At 37.9% G+C, this 13,506-nt stretch overlaps 1 long non-coding RNA gene across 2 annotated transcripts in view; it reads left to right on the top strand.

Moving 5' to 3' along the window:
* The first annotated feature begins 3,648 nt into the window (after window positions 1-3,648).
* Window positions 3,649-13,506, top strand: part of LOC112949672 — a 35,597-nt gene continuing 25,739 nt past the window's right edge. The window contains exons 1-4 of one of the 2 annotated variants that reach the window (XR_003249849.1): window positions 3,649-3,696; window positions 4,636-4,713; window positions 4,982-5,069; window positions 5,491-5,526. This is a non-coding gene — a long non-coding RNA (uncharacterized LOC112949672). The remainder of the gene's footprint in view (window positions 3,697-4,635; window positions 4,714-4,981; window positions 5,070-5,490; window positions 5,527-13,506) is intronic. The other variant, XR_003249848.1, reaches the window with a different exon arrangement.

The following is a 13,506-nucleotide window of genomic DNA, read 5'->3' as shown; positions in this document are numbered from 1 at the left end:
GTTTTATTTTACTTGAATACATGTACTGCATACGCATTAAACAGGCTATGCCAGAAGCATCACYGCAGAAACATATCTAACCTGACAGCTTGCTCAAGTGGAACAGCAGCTACTCATTACATCTTGGACTAAAAGTGCCACCAAAGCAGACTTCCAAGAAGAACTTTCAGACCCGCCACGAGCAGCGGAGCTGCTGTTGTCTCTGCAGCAGTGCTGAGCAATGTGCCCGCAGCCTGTTACTGCTGCAGAGTACCCAAACACAGAGGACCTTCTGTATTTGTAGCATTACGGTGTTATCAGACTTCTCTCAGAAGCAATTTTCTATGGAGAATAGTGCAAGACTCATCTGAAGCATCAGCTCACTACTGCTACGTGAATCTCTTCCACTCACGTAAGAGCCAGAGCAGAAATGCACCTGTACTGCAGCCACAGGTGTCCTGTTTGCACAAGAAAGTCGTGCTGTTCTAGTTCACCATGCTCAGCGTGATGAAGGTCCCAGCATTTCCCAAGAAGGTCAAGCATAATAGGTAATTTTGCATCACTTAGACATGAGTTACACTTTCATTCAGCAGTCAAAATATAAATAAATAAAAATAAATTAACAGAAAGAATTTGCTACCCTGTCTTTAAGGGTTATAATGACCATTCTTGGTCTTAGTGACTAGCAAATAGACGTCACTTTTACCTCAAATAATTTGTATTGCTACAAAGGAGATGTGATTTCTCTCTTAAGACTTTGGTCTAAGGTGGTTTCCTTGGTTTCCTGGCAAGAAATACATATATTTATAAAACTAAGACTCAGTCAAGTATATGTTGCCAAACATTCATGCTCTAGAAATACTGTTGTTTCCGATTAGTTATTACAGCAGCTATGTATAATGCCATATGGCCTTAATAATATGCCTGTCACTTTTTAGAGAGTAATTACTCCAATTTTGGCAGCATTAATCTGCAATATTTGCTGTCTTGTTGGATGACATCGTAATGGTGCAATGTAAAAGTGATCATCATCTCCCAGGCGGTGAGAAAGGCGGTGTCTGAACTGATTATGATTTAAACAATGCAGGGATATTTCTTCTTAAAAAACAGTAAGAGCTTTCCTACTAATGATATTTTTAGAAAAAAATATGAGAAGGGAGGAGAAATTATCTGGATGTTTTTGGTGAGATTCAAGAAGGATGAAGTTTTGCCCTCATGTATGCCTGTGGAATGCCTGTAAGTCTGAAGGGATAATATGTCATTATAAGATGTTCTTAAGGAACAGTTTATATATAGTTATAATTACTATAATGACAAATTAGCTGGTGAATCTTCCATTAATCTTACAAGGCTATTCCCAACTGTGCATTATTCCCATACATATCCTAATCAAGCCTCATCATAATGATGTGAAATATTGTCTCTATCATTACTGCGAGGCATTGCCTTACTACTCTAAGAATGTTATTATTGATTGTATCAAAAGTGCCATCCTAAAACAATTGTTCTAGGTATGAAGATATATATACATAGTCACTCTTCACTTTAATGCTTTGCCTGCTTTCGACATACAGCGAGGTCAAAGCGGGATGGCAGAAAATGGAACAATCCAAACAACTGGACACTGAAACACTGAGAAATGTTTTTTCTTTCAGTCATACAAGAAGTTTTGGCAGAACCCAAAGGTTTCTGCCAAAACCTACTTAGGTTTCCCTAAAAAATCCCTTACTTAGGTAAGGGATATCTCATTCCTCTGTTATGATAACAAATCTCATGTTCAAACTACACCCTCAGTTTTGAAATAATGTTTCTCTATGAGGGATTTTATGTTCACTGCAGAGATAGCTATTTTTCTTTTTTAAATCTGTATTCTTTCACCTGGGTCATTATAATTTTTATTACTTAGTTGTATTAATTAGAAACATGAAAAATTCTTCCTACATACATCATTGGTATTATGTATTTCATGTATGGGATTAAAGCAAGGTTCAAACAGATCAGCAATATGCCATCAGTTCAGAGKTTTTCTTCTGTTTTTAATCTTTGCTGCTATATTGGTATGAGACCTAGGGTAAATTGTTGAACTTGCCTGTGTGTCAGTCTTTCATCTATGAAGAGCACTGTATCCCTAAAAAGCTTTTATGTTTACTTCATGAAGAAGATCTTAATGTCTAAATATGAGTTCATTGAGAGTACATTATTGCCAAGAAAACTATTTAAAAAGCCGTTTTGGTGTGGTTTCCACGTGCAGCAGATGTTCCTCACTGCCGTAAGCCCTGAAAACGTCTCTTGCCATTCACACGTGACATGTTAGCACTACAGATTTTGGTTTTTGTGGGTGCTTTCAAATTTTTTCCATCAAGAAGGTATTATATGGGTATGAATACATATAGTTACTCAGCAACTTTCTTCACATATTTTTTCTTTATACAATGCTGAGAGAAGCGTAAAGTACGAAGCTGGTGCTTCTGCAGARTTAAGAATATTGATATGCATTAGCTGCACTAACCAAATGCTTTCTTAAACTTCTAATGTCATAGAATATCCATTAATCAGTCCAGCATATCTGCCTGTGCTTGCCAACTAACTTTTTCCAAATGAAGAGGTATCAAGTTACATTAATAGCATCAGCAATTAAATACTAGTGTGGACTCAGAAACACAGCTCTAAATCCAAACAGTGAATTTGGGCCATTGATTCCGGGTCTTGCAGCAGGCTACGCTCTGATAAAAACATGAGAATGGGACCCAGCAAAATATGCTAAGGTCCCAGGGGAAAAGAAACCCCCAAGATGGAATAAGCTAATTAGAAACAGGCCTTAAAGCCTCAGTCAGAAAGGAGCTGCATTGTTATGAAGACAAAGCAGATTTGTGGGAATGTTGCCACTTTTTATAAAGTGATAAAAGATGGGCGTTATTTTATTTTGGTTTTGTGCCAGTCGTGACTCAGGAACTGTTCTGAAAATGGACGTGCCCTTTCAAGTGCTGCAAGGCCTAGTCGAGATTTAGCCCGTGCAATGAATTTACCTAAGCAAGCAAATTAATCTCAGAAGTTGTAACACTGAAACCTGCCAGAATGCCATTTAGGTTATTATGACATTACTGAGAAAGCAAAATATTGCTGGCCAGTGCTAGCCGCTGAAGGGACCAGGGGATAAAAGGTGAAACGCTGTGTTCCGGGTCCCCGCGGCCCCATCTCTGCCGACAAACTSCAGCCCAAGGGAGGGGAACAGCAAGAGCCACCGCAAGCGCACCGGAGGCTGCGGCCTGCAAAGCCTGGAGCTTAGGGCAGTTGTCTATGTGTCTTCAACTTGAGTCTTTCTGTGTAAGACAACTATAAAACCTTTCAGCTTTCACATGTTTATTGATAACTGTAGGAAATGCTAACTAAAATCTGCTGTTTCCTGTCTTACTCGGAGCATGCTGAGGAAAGCAGATCATGGCTTCAGTACCAAGAAGGAAGTGTTGGGCAGCAAGGTAAAGCTTCTAAAGCTATTCYCTGCTTGGAAGGCCTTCGCAAACATTGATTAGCTCTGTTGTGCTCTGTCCTACGAAGCAGGTAGTCCTCCCCAAACACCTGGGCCTCGTTGCAGCCTTTAAGCTAAGTGTGAGGTGGGGCTGGAGGAGCAGTGTGTGCAGTGATGGGCTTGTTTGGGGGCAGCAAGTCTGGCAGGGTTTGTAAATCTTCCTCTTCTGTGATACCATCTGATACGCTGAGGTAAGTAAGGCCTGATTATCTGTTTTTGTAAGTTAGACTTTCTCTTTGATGTGTTTTACACATAAGGGGTGGTCACTGTCTTAGCACAAGGGTCACAGTTAGCCGGTTCCTTTGGCTACTCACATGTGCTTGCACACTGTTGCCTTTTTTCTGATTTTCTTCCTGTGTAAAGGCAAAAACTTTTTTGTGCCAGTGTCATTTAATCTAAAATGGAATGAATTTTAGTCATACCCCCATAGCAGRTATGACTACTGTAGGTGCTTTGGAGCTTACTGCCAAGCTGCTTGCTATGGAGCCTTCTGCAGCTGCTTTGCAAGCCAAGATTTGCTGCAGTCCAGCAAAGCACTGAACTTTTTTGGAAAGATGTACAGCTTTACATTGCAGGACAGGGTTCACATTATTTAGTGAGAAATGGCTGACTGGCTGCCTGCCAAGTTCAAAAACACTCCCTTGCTAACATTTCAGCTGAAGAAAAATGAAGTAAAATAAATACCTTGTATTACTCTATTACAGTGTTTAGACTGTACTTTTCAGATGAAAAAATGAAATTTATTACAGCATAAATGACCCCCTAAAGATCTAAATGCTGCCAGAGCTCTCTGTCTCTTCCTTTCTAATGAAGCTTTGCAATTTCCCTAAAGTCAGAAAGTTGTGATTGTACCAATAGATCATGCCTGTGCATACATATACAGTGTGTATAGAGGAATGACATGTTTTAATTGTATTTTTAATGGGAAAGATCAAATAATTTTGTGAAATATGCTAGGGGTCTGGTGATTGATGGTTTCATTTCGAACAAGGCAATTTAAAAATGAGACTGGGAGCACCATCTCTTACAGTAACTGTGAAATTACTGTTGCATATGCAGATTTATGGATAGAACTCATACTTACATTTGGTATAGGTTGAAAGTGCATGTGGTGYCTTTTCTGGTTGTAGTGCTGAACACTGCTATCACTGGCAAATTTTTCTTCTTGAGTCTGAAAGTGGCACTGGACATATGAAGTAAAACGGCAGGTATGCTTGTATGTTAACCAGTCGATCTTTATATTGCAAGAACAGAGAAGTATACACTCTTTACCTCAGTTTTGAGTTAAACTCTTCCGCAAGGTCTGTTTCTGTGTTAAATAACAGAAGCTGGATTTAAACATTCTTCCTATTAGAGATCTAAGATATAATAAAGCAAAGAGCGTAGCTACGGGCTAGACCACACAGGTTCAAGTTCAGAGATATTAAGGGGAAAAGGAAGCTTAGTCATGGCTTAACTTGATATTTTGTCATCTAGGGTTTCTGATTGTGCTGCAGATCATTCAAGCCTTACTAGGTACAACTGTCCTTACCATGATAACTGTTCAATACCTCATATATTGCTGGTCAGTGTCTCTGTTTTTATATATGTATCTATCTATCTATATATATATATATATCTAAAGCAGCAAGGATTTAGAGAGGAAATTTAAGTAAATTCCTGCCATTGTTTTGGTGGATCCGCTTTGGTTTTGAGTTTGATGAATTGTGACATGTTTGTGGCATTTTTTTTTTTTTAAAAGCCTAAATGCTAAATCATAAGGGGCCCTAAATGAAGCATTTTCATATGATGATGACTGCATCATGTAAAAAGAAAATTCCAGATCTATTTTGTCTTTTATTCTATTGAGATCTTTCATCCATCTGCCTGAGTCTATTTATTTTGACTCCTCCTTAGCAGAACGCATGAAAGAACTGAACATGAAGGAATACTAGTTATAAATTTGCTTCATTCTCTTCAGTTATATCTATTGTTTTTATCAACAGGATGAAATTACTATGGACAAAAAAGAATGGGTACATGTAAGTAAATTTTGTGTTCTGTATCTCTTTCTGTTTGACTGTAAAACTGTCCATTTTCCACATACATGGTCTGATATTGCTTATATATTGCTTGCCTTGTGATTTAAAGACCTTTTTGTAGCTTTAAGGTGATTTCAATGTATGGGGACATTTAAAAAGTTTCATCTAGAATATAAATGATAAACTTTTTAATGGTAAAAATGTTTTAGAATGTTGTATCATGGACCCAGAAGGGGAACTTCACTGTGCATTTCATCTTTGAGTTTTTATATTCTGCTTATTATTCTTTGCAATTACACAGCTGGAAGTCTATTATTTTCTTTGTAGAGATGTTTTATTGGGATGAAATGAAAATGAAAAGGGATAGATTGAATTTTTGGATTAATACTAGCAACAGATCATCTATTTGGATTTAAAAAAAAAAAAAAATCCTGGTAAATGGGTCAAGAGGTTTGGAAATGAGATAAGGAGTTGCTCATATGAGGTTATAGGTTCAAATCGATTTGACCCAAGCTGGTCACATCTGATGATTGTAACTGTTTGGTGGTCTTTGGCAAATAAGGTAACRAACTTTAGGGAAACAAGCTAATTTCTTCATGTCTGTCCTTCTTGAAAGAGGAAAGGTATGTCGGGGATGTGTCTAGAATTTACTGAACTCCAGTGTTCCCAATGACCAGTATGCTGTTGAGTACACAATGTATGATATAATTCTGGCGCTGAATATGCGATATGGGCCTGTATATATTTTTAAAAAATACACTACAATAATGTCTTAAAAATGAAAATATATATTTGGTATGCTGATTTGGAAGAGTAGCGGAATATTTATTTGTAGATCAAATATCAATTTTGCCTGGGCAAGTTACATATGCAGTTATTTTGATGTAAGTGTCTGTCCTAGTATATTTGGGTATATTTGCAGTTTCTACAAATATTTAAAATTTATAGGAGTTTTGTGAACTATCCACCAAGTATATAATAGGAATCATAAAAAGCACAAATGACATATTGAACACAAGTCATATGTTCTTTTCTTACAAATTCTAAGTTTTAAAATTCAGTGCAAATAGGCGCTCCATCAGGAATGGATGCCATTATGCTRGAAAAGACTTTGAGAAGTGAAACTTGTGTAGCTTTGTGGGAAAACATCAAAGGACAGAGATGATGAATGCTGAGCGAGTTTCRGATTTATTTGATTATATTTGTGACTTGTGCAAATTCTTTTAAGAAATGTGCTGAGATTTGCTCTTTCACTGGCAATTCAAGACCAAATAACCATGGTTTAATTGGAAGCTTTGTTGCTCTTCTACTCACTTATTGCAGAAGCATTTATCAATCTGAGGTTTGAAATTAACTTCAAAATGAACACAGTTCAACTCGGAGTGAAGGAGTCTGCAAATATGTTTTCTAACATAAAAGGAATGCTAGAATTGTATTGGGAAGAGGATTCAATGTCTAGCAAAAGATGCCAAATGTGATGTTATGCAGCTTGAAAGTCTGCTGGAATTCATTTAAAAGGATCCCCTTTCTGTTGTATTATTTCGTGAGGACTTTTCAATGACAGTTTAACACTTTGAGTGGCATGAGCAGATGTATTGTTACTGAAATTATGGTGTATAAAATGAAAAGATAACTGGCCAGATAACTCAAAGGTGCGGGGAAAAAGAGTAGGAAGGAAGTGATTGGGGCGGCGGGGGAGAAGTCCCACTTATGAGCCAGCTTCCAAAGAAAAGTTCCTGGTATCAGTCGGAGCAGGAGCAGCATTTGCGGCCCCACTGAGCCGCTCCGAGCGCAGCCGAGCTCAGGGCCGCRTGGGCAGAGCCGACGGCAGCGCCCGCTGCTCCCATAAAAGTGGGTCCATGTCGGAGCAGCGCCGGGGAGTCAAGTGCAGGGCAGAGGAGCGCGGTGCAAAGGAGGAAGGGAAGTGGCATGAAGTGCCACGTATGAATCACTTGACTGGCTTTAGTGGGCAAAGGGTGGGAAGAAAACTGATTTAAGAGTGGCTGCYCATTGCACAACACACATCTGAGTATAGAAGATACTGGCAGAGCCTTTTACACACTACTTGAATTGCTGCTTTTGCCCTCTGGCTTTGAATAATGTTTTACCAACTTTAATGACTTGGATTAACCACCCTCTTCCCTTTGTCAACTTGTGTTGCTGTGCGTTTGGTTGGGATTTTGGTTTATAATAATGCTGTTAAATGATAAACACCTATTTTATCTTTGGTGAGTGTTACTGATTTTCTGCCAAATTGAAAATGGGGTTTGAGGAAGCATTGTAGAGCTGCCAATAAGCCTTTATTTAAAAATTGTATCCAAGGTAAATATTGAAGATTTATAGGTCCTTCARGGAAATAGACTTAATATTTATATGACTTTGCTTTTTCTTTATGAGTAGGATTAAAATAATGTTGTGAAAGATTATCCTTGCYTATTGCAAGGTGGAAGCAGTAGTTCTCTATGTGTTAGGGCTAAAACTGCAGGTTCTGGGAGCACTGTTGGGATTAATAATTAATCTGAACCAGTAGGTGGAGCTTCTGGTTTTGGATAACTGCGGAAAATGCCTTCCTGGGCTTTCTCCAGTGGAGTTTGGTGTTTGTTAAACAAGTTTTCCTTTGCTTGCATCTTTGCTCTACTAAATTATATTAGGATATTGGTATAGATAAGGACAGGACTTCCTGATTTTGTTAGTTCCCTTTGTGATGACTTTAAGTCTTTGCAGGTCTCCTGGCTAAGGATGACTGTGATTCAGTTATTTATTCAGGACTGCTTCATGCTCAGCATAATGGTAATTTAATCTAGGATACTACACAGTCAGTACATTCTGTTGTCAAATAATCAATGAAATCTGTGGATTTTCCCCACCTATTGCTCTGTAGTTGTTTAAATACTCTATAAATAGTAATTTATTTAAAATCTGTACAAGTGCTAAATGAAAGAATACATATTTGTGTGCCAGAGAACCATCAAGATATGTAAAAAGTTCCAGAAAATTATGAGGATTATGCTACTAGTGTTAGAACTCTGTCAATACTATTTAATAGTAAACAGGAAAAACCTGATTTCAAGAAATTCAGTCTGAAATGCTCAGAAGTGGTTGGGTGGTTTCATTTCAGCYGAATTGCAGCCCTACTTCAATGAAACAAAGGGTTGCCAAACACTTCTGAAAGTTTTCCCTTCAAAATGGAGCATTTTAAAAGTATTGCCCGCTCTCGCTCATTAATACCTAATTTATCATTTGAATTTATTTATTTGAAGTAGCTGCACTTTCAATTCCATGCAGCATTAGCCAATTCCATGCCAGGTGAACACCAGCCAGCTCCTTTGTTTCTTGCTTCACAAGTCCCAGCAAGCTGCATTTAAAAATGACCCCTTGTCACCTCTAGAAATCTATGCCCTGGAAGCCAACCAGGACCCACAGCTGTCTTCATTTGCTTCCCCCTTTCCTTCCAAGCTCAGAGTGCTTCCTCTTGCTTTCTCAGAGGTCTGATGATGTTTTTCAACTCTTTATTCTGCAAATCAGCTGTAAAAAGTAATGCAGAGGTGTGTAATTTGTACAATTTTGTTGTGAGCTTATTTGGACTTAGAGTGGCTGTGCTGTAACTCTGGAAGTGTGGATTTTGGGTGTGTGAGCATAAGCAATGCCTGTTTATTAGTATGTCCTTTAAAGATACTGATATTGATGGAATTCATGAAATTATAGGGAACACTTGGTGATAGGCATTTGAAGAAAATGGCAGCATAGCTTYTGGTGGCTGTGCTTTCTGTTTATTTGTGGTTGCTTTCTTGAAGCCCTATTGCATAGTGTTATCRATGCAATAGTGCTTCAATAAACACAAATACAGTGTTATCTATATGCTATGTCATATGGGGATTGCGTGATGGAGTATATAAAAGTACARTTTGGTAGTGGATAAGGTCTTATTTGGTAGATAAAGAAAATGTTTAATGCACTTGCAATGTATTATGAATCAGTTACTATCTATATTCTGACATATTAATGTGTAACTTTTATATATATAAATGACAATTAATAAATCAAACTATTAATAAAGATACTGTGTCACTAACCACAGCCTGTTGGCTGCTTAGTATGCAAAAAATGAACTCTTCCAGTTTTCYGTCTTATGACGATCAGTAAATGGTGCTATACACAAGGTCTGGTCTTCAAAACCACTGCAATAATTAGGTTAGCTCTTTCATGCTACGCTTATTATGACCACACTGGCCAAGGGCGTCTCTTAAATATTGCACTGGGCGTAAGGTTTGCAGAGCATAAAATATAATGATGCAAAGAAAATCCTCAGCAGTAAAAATCTTAGAATGTTCCACTCATTGCTATGTGACAGCTGTCAGATGGAAAGCAGACTAAGTAGATATTATCAAAGGGTTGGTATTCTAGATGAAAAAAATCCTAATGAGGCTGGTAAGATAACCAGATTGGGAAGCTCTGAAAGAACCACTTCATAATTCATTAAATGTCAGTGACCTTAATGAAGGCTTTTTTTTTTATTTTTTTAATGCAAAGCTAGTGATGAAACATTTCTCAAATTTTAATGTATGATTATAAAATTCCATTGCTTTTTCTGTCCCCTAAAATGGGAGGAAACTTTGGGAGGAAAAAGTGTTTCTCCTGAAGTGCGAGGGGCTGGCGCACCTAAACACAAATTTGCTCGCATTTCAGCCCTGAAGGATCCTTTTAGTCTTCTTCACAAATGGGGTAGAGGTACAATGATGGTGAGATCGCTCTCCACAAAATCTATGCAACGCAGAATAGGAAAACAACTAGTTTTAAGGATATATAGAGAGGTTTTCTTATTTAGAGGAAATGAGGCAGGGGCCTGTACAGTAAATATTTGTGTTGTTGTTGTTAATGAAGGGAAAATGTATTTTGTGTCCATTTAATACCCCACTATTTTTCCATTTCTCTGATGGTCTCAAAGTTAGATGTCTCCTTTTTCACAATTAACATAGTAGAAGAAGCAGAGGTTAGCATTTCCATGTCATTCAGGTGGAGTCCCTTAGATACCACCTGAAGCAGGAAAGAGTCTTGTGTAACAAAAGTGTGACCTCTCTAAAATTTTAGAGACTTTTGCCTGTGCAGCCCCCCAGTTGTCACTCCTTTAGGGTGTAATTTAATGACAAGCTTTCTGGTATGGCTCTGGTGTTAGGCCCCATCTCTTGTAATTATTTAGCCTGAGGTAGCACTTCACTAAATTATTAATGTTACTTATTGTTTCACACAACATTTAGTCCTCAAATCCAACCACATGAGTACTAGTTGCTGCTTGGTTGATTTTTGAGGACAAAAATAACAAATTGAAACCATAATATTCATTTACATGGAGCACATTAAGTTAGTAGTTATCACAGAAGAACTTTATTCCCACCTTAAATTACCTTGAAAATAAAATCAATAGCTTATTTAAACATGGTCTGAGAAGGAGAAAAAAGTAATTGCCCCTCAGAAAAGGTGCAATCATTTTTGGTTAGAAAGAAACCATGTTGATAGCCAGCTAAAGGGATTTCAAGGCAAAAGTGGGATGCGCTGATTGCCAGAGGGAATAAGTACACCAACCACTTTAATGCAGTTTCTTTATTTTTATCAAAATTCCAATAGTACAACAAGCTTCTTTCAAAGTTACAATGCATTATGACTGAGATAAGAATAAGCATGTTCATAGTTCAGTTGTTGATTCAAAAGTGGATTTTAAATGTTTACATTTGACAAGCTATTTTAGCAAATACAATCTGCAGCTGGTACAATGGCAGTTCGTCAATACTCGGGTACTTACTTTTACTTCGGTAGTAAAACTGGTCTTATTATAATCAGATCCCGTGTTAGTTTGTGATCAGTATGTTTAAGATTTSTAAAGCAGTCTGTCCCTTGGCTGCTGTCTTTCTGTGCCCCTTTCTCTCCTGTCTTTTTTTTTTTCTTGCTTAAATTATCCTTTACCCTCAAATAATAAGGTTAACAATGGCAAATAATTAATATATTGTGAAGTTGTTAACACTTCAAAGAAAGTGGTTTCCAGCATGTTTGTAATTATCCTGAAAGATCAGGGCGTGTATTAGCTGTACAGAAGACCCGTCTCTTTGGTGAGGATAGAATTTGAGCCAGTTTCTCCTTGGATTAGTGATAAAGTTTGCCATGGTGAGGTTGGTACATAGCTCTGGAGTCACCGGAGGTGGGTAGTGCCGAGAGCTGCTCGTCCAAGGCTTCACCTGGCGTGCCTGGAATAACAGAGGACTACACGTAGTCCTGCCAGGCGCCTTGGCCATGCGGACTGCCTGGTGGTGCTGCTGGTAAAGGACCTGGAGCAGGCTGGTTTTTTGATCCTGTTTTCGGTTGAATCATAGCAAAGAGCTCAAGGAAGAGAGCTGATGTAGAGTTTTCTTTAAAGCTTCAATTTAAGTTTGGAAGAACAAAAGGGTTATTCTTTAAATGTCAAAAGGTGCATATTTATTAAGGCTTGGGGCCACCCAGAAAAGAACAGTTAGGTAATATTATAAAGAAAAATGTTATGAAGAAAGCCTTCTGCTTGCTATTATTTATTCTTCCTGGTGACATTTTTCAAAATCAAAACATGTCTGTTGAAAAAAACGAAGTTCTGTTTTCTCAGGCATGCAAGTTCAGGAACCATTTTTTAAATAAATAAAAGTATGGGAGGTGCTAAAAATACTTTAATATTTTCACAACTTGTTCACTTTTAGACATATTTTTCAGAAGTGTATTCCATGTGATCCTTAACTGGTTGAAGCTCTAATTAAGGCATCAAACAATACTTTTCCTAGTGAAATACTGCGTACTATGATCATTTTTTTTTCTCCACGGCTTTCTGTATTGATGACAATTGTCTGAAAGAAACAAGCACCTTCCAAGAAATATTTCTTTTCTGAGGCTGCTTAAAGCCCTTTTGAATAGGGTGAACTCTGCTTTGATCTGTGTGTCCCAACTATAAATTGCAGTTGGTTTTGATAGGAAGGCTAAATGTTAAAGGACTCRCTCTTAAGTCTGTGTTGGGAAAACTTGCTCTCCCTTATCTATTGGCTGAAGGGAAATATATGTCAGTTGGGTCTTGACCTTCTGTGGATTCCTATTCCTTAAAGGCTTCCTCGATACRCAAGTCACTCATGGTCCAGATAGGCAAATTGAAGAGGTCACATCAAGGATTTTACCCTTGTCAGGGACGTGGTAGCTTAAAATTAACTTTTACCCTTTGAGAAATAATTTACTGCTGGGAAGGGAGGGAGGACTAATGGCTTTTACAGCCATTAGGTCATCAAAAAGTCRCTTAAGAGTCTTCCATTGACTTAGTTTTATATAAACTGCTTCTCTATGCCTTAGTTAATCCAACAGTATAGATGTTCCTGAAACTTCGGAGGTTTCAAGCTACAGATAATGGCAGTAATAATGAGCCTTACTGATTCTCCAGAGGATTTTAGGGGAATGCTTATATTGTGAAACACTTATCCGTAAGATTTCATTTAAGGAAAAGTTATGAGTTATAGGTTAGGTTTTTAGCAGAGGCGGTGCCAAGACTTCCTCCTGCGTATTTGATTCACAATGTTTTGTGAAAGGCTGTGCGTTGTTATTACACCAACTGTTGAAATTATAGGTCCATATAATACATGTGGAAAACTTGCTATTACTACAGATCTTTTCCAGGTAAAATATATTTGCTTGCAAATTAAGCCCTGATCTATCTTTTATGGAACCCAGATAAAACTTGTGGGTTTAAGAGTGATTTAACAGGATTGTGAAGAAATGTCTCTAAGACTTTGAGGAGGAGATCTTGAAAGCTGCTTAAAGGATTTGGATGCCTCATCCCCCTTCACTATCATGGCTGTCTTGGAGGATGGGAAGGATGTTCTTGGAGGAAGGAATTAACTGGGATTCAAATCCCTGCTGCCTAACTGACCTTTAGCTACCCGTGCATTCTCTCCATGCCTCTGTAAAATGCAGATAGCAGTATAT

This window comes from Nothoprocta perdicaria, unplaced genomic scaffold (assembly GCF_003342845.1).
Source record: "Nothoprocta perdicaria isolate Ctin4 unplaced genomic scaffold, notPer1 scaffold_3, whole genome shotgun sequence".
NCBI classification, from domain to species: Eukaryota; Metazoa; Chordata; class Aves; order Tinamiformes; family Tinamidae; genus Nothoprocta; species Nothoprocta perdicaria.
Note: the sequence above shows the minus strand (reverse complement) of the source record. Positions and strands in the feature narration are given on the sequence as shown.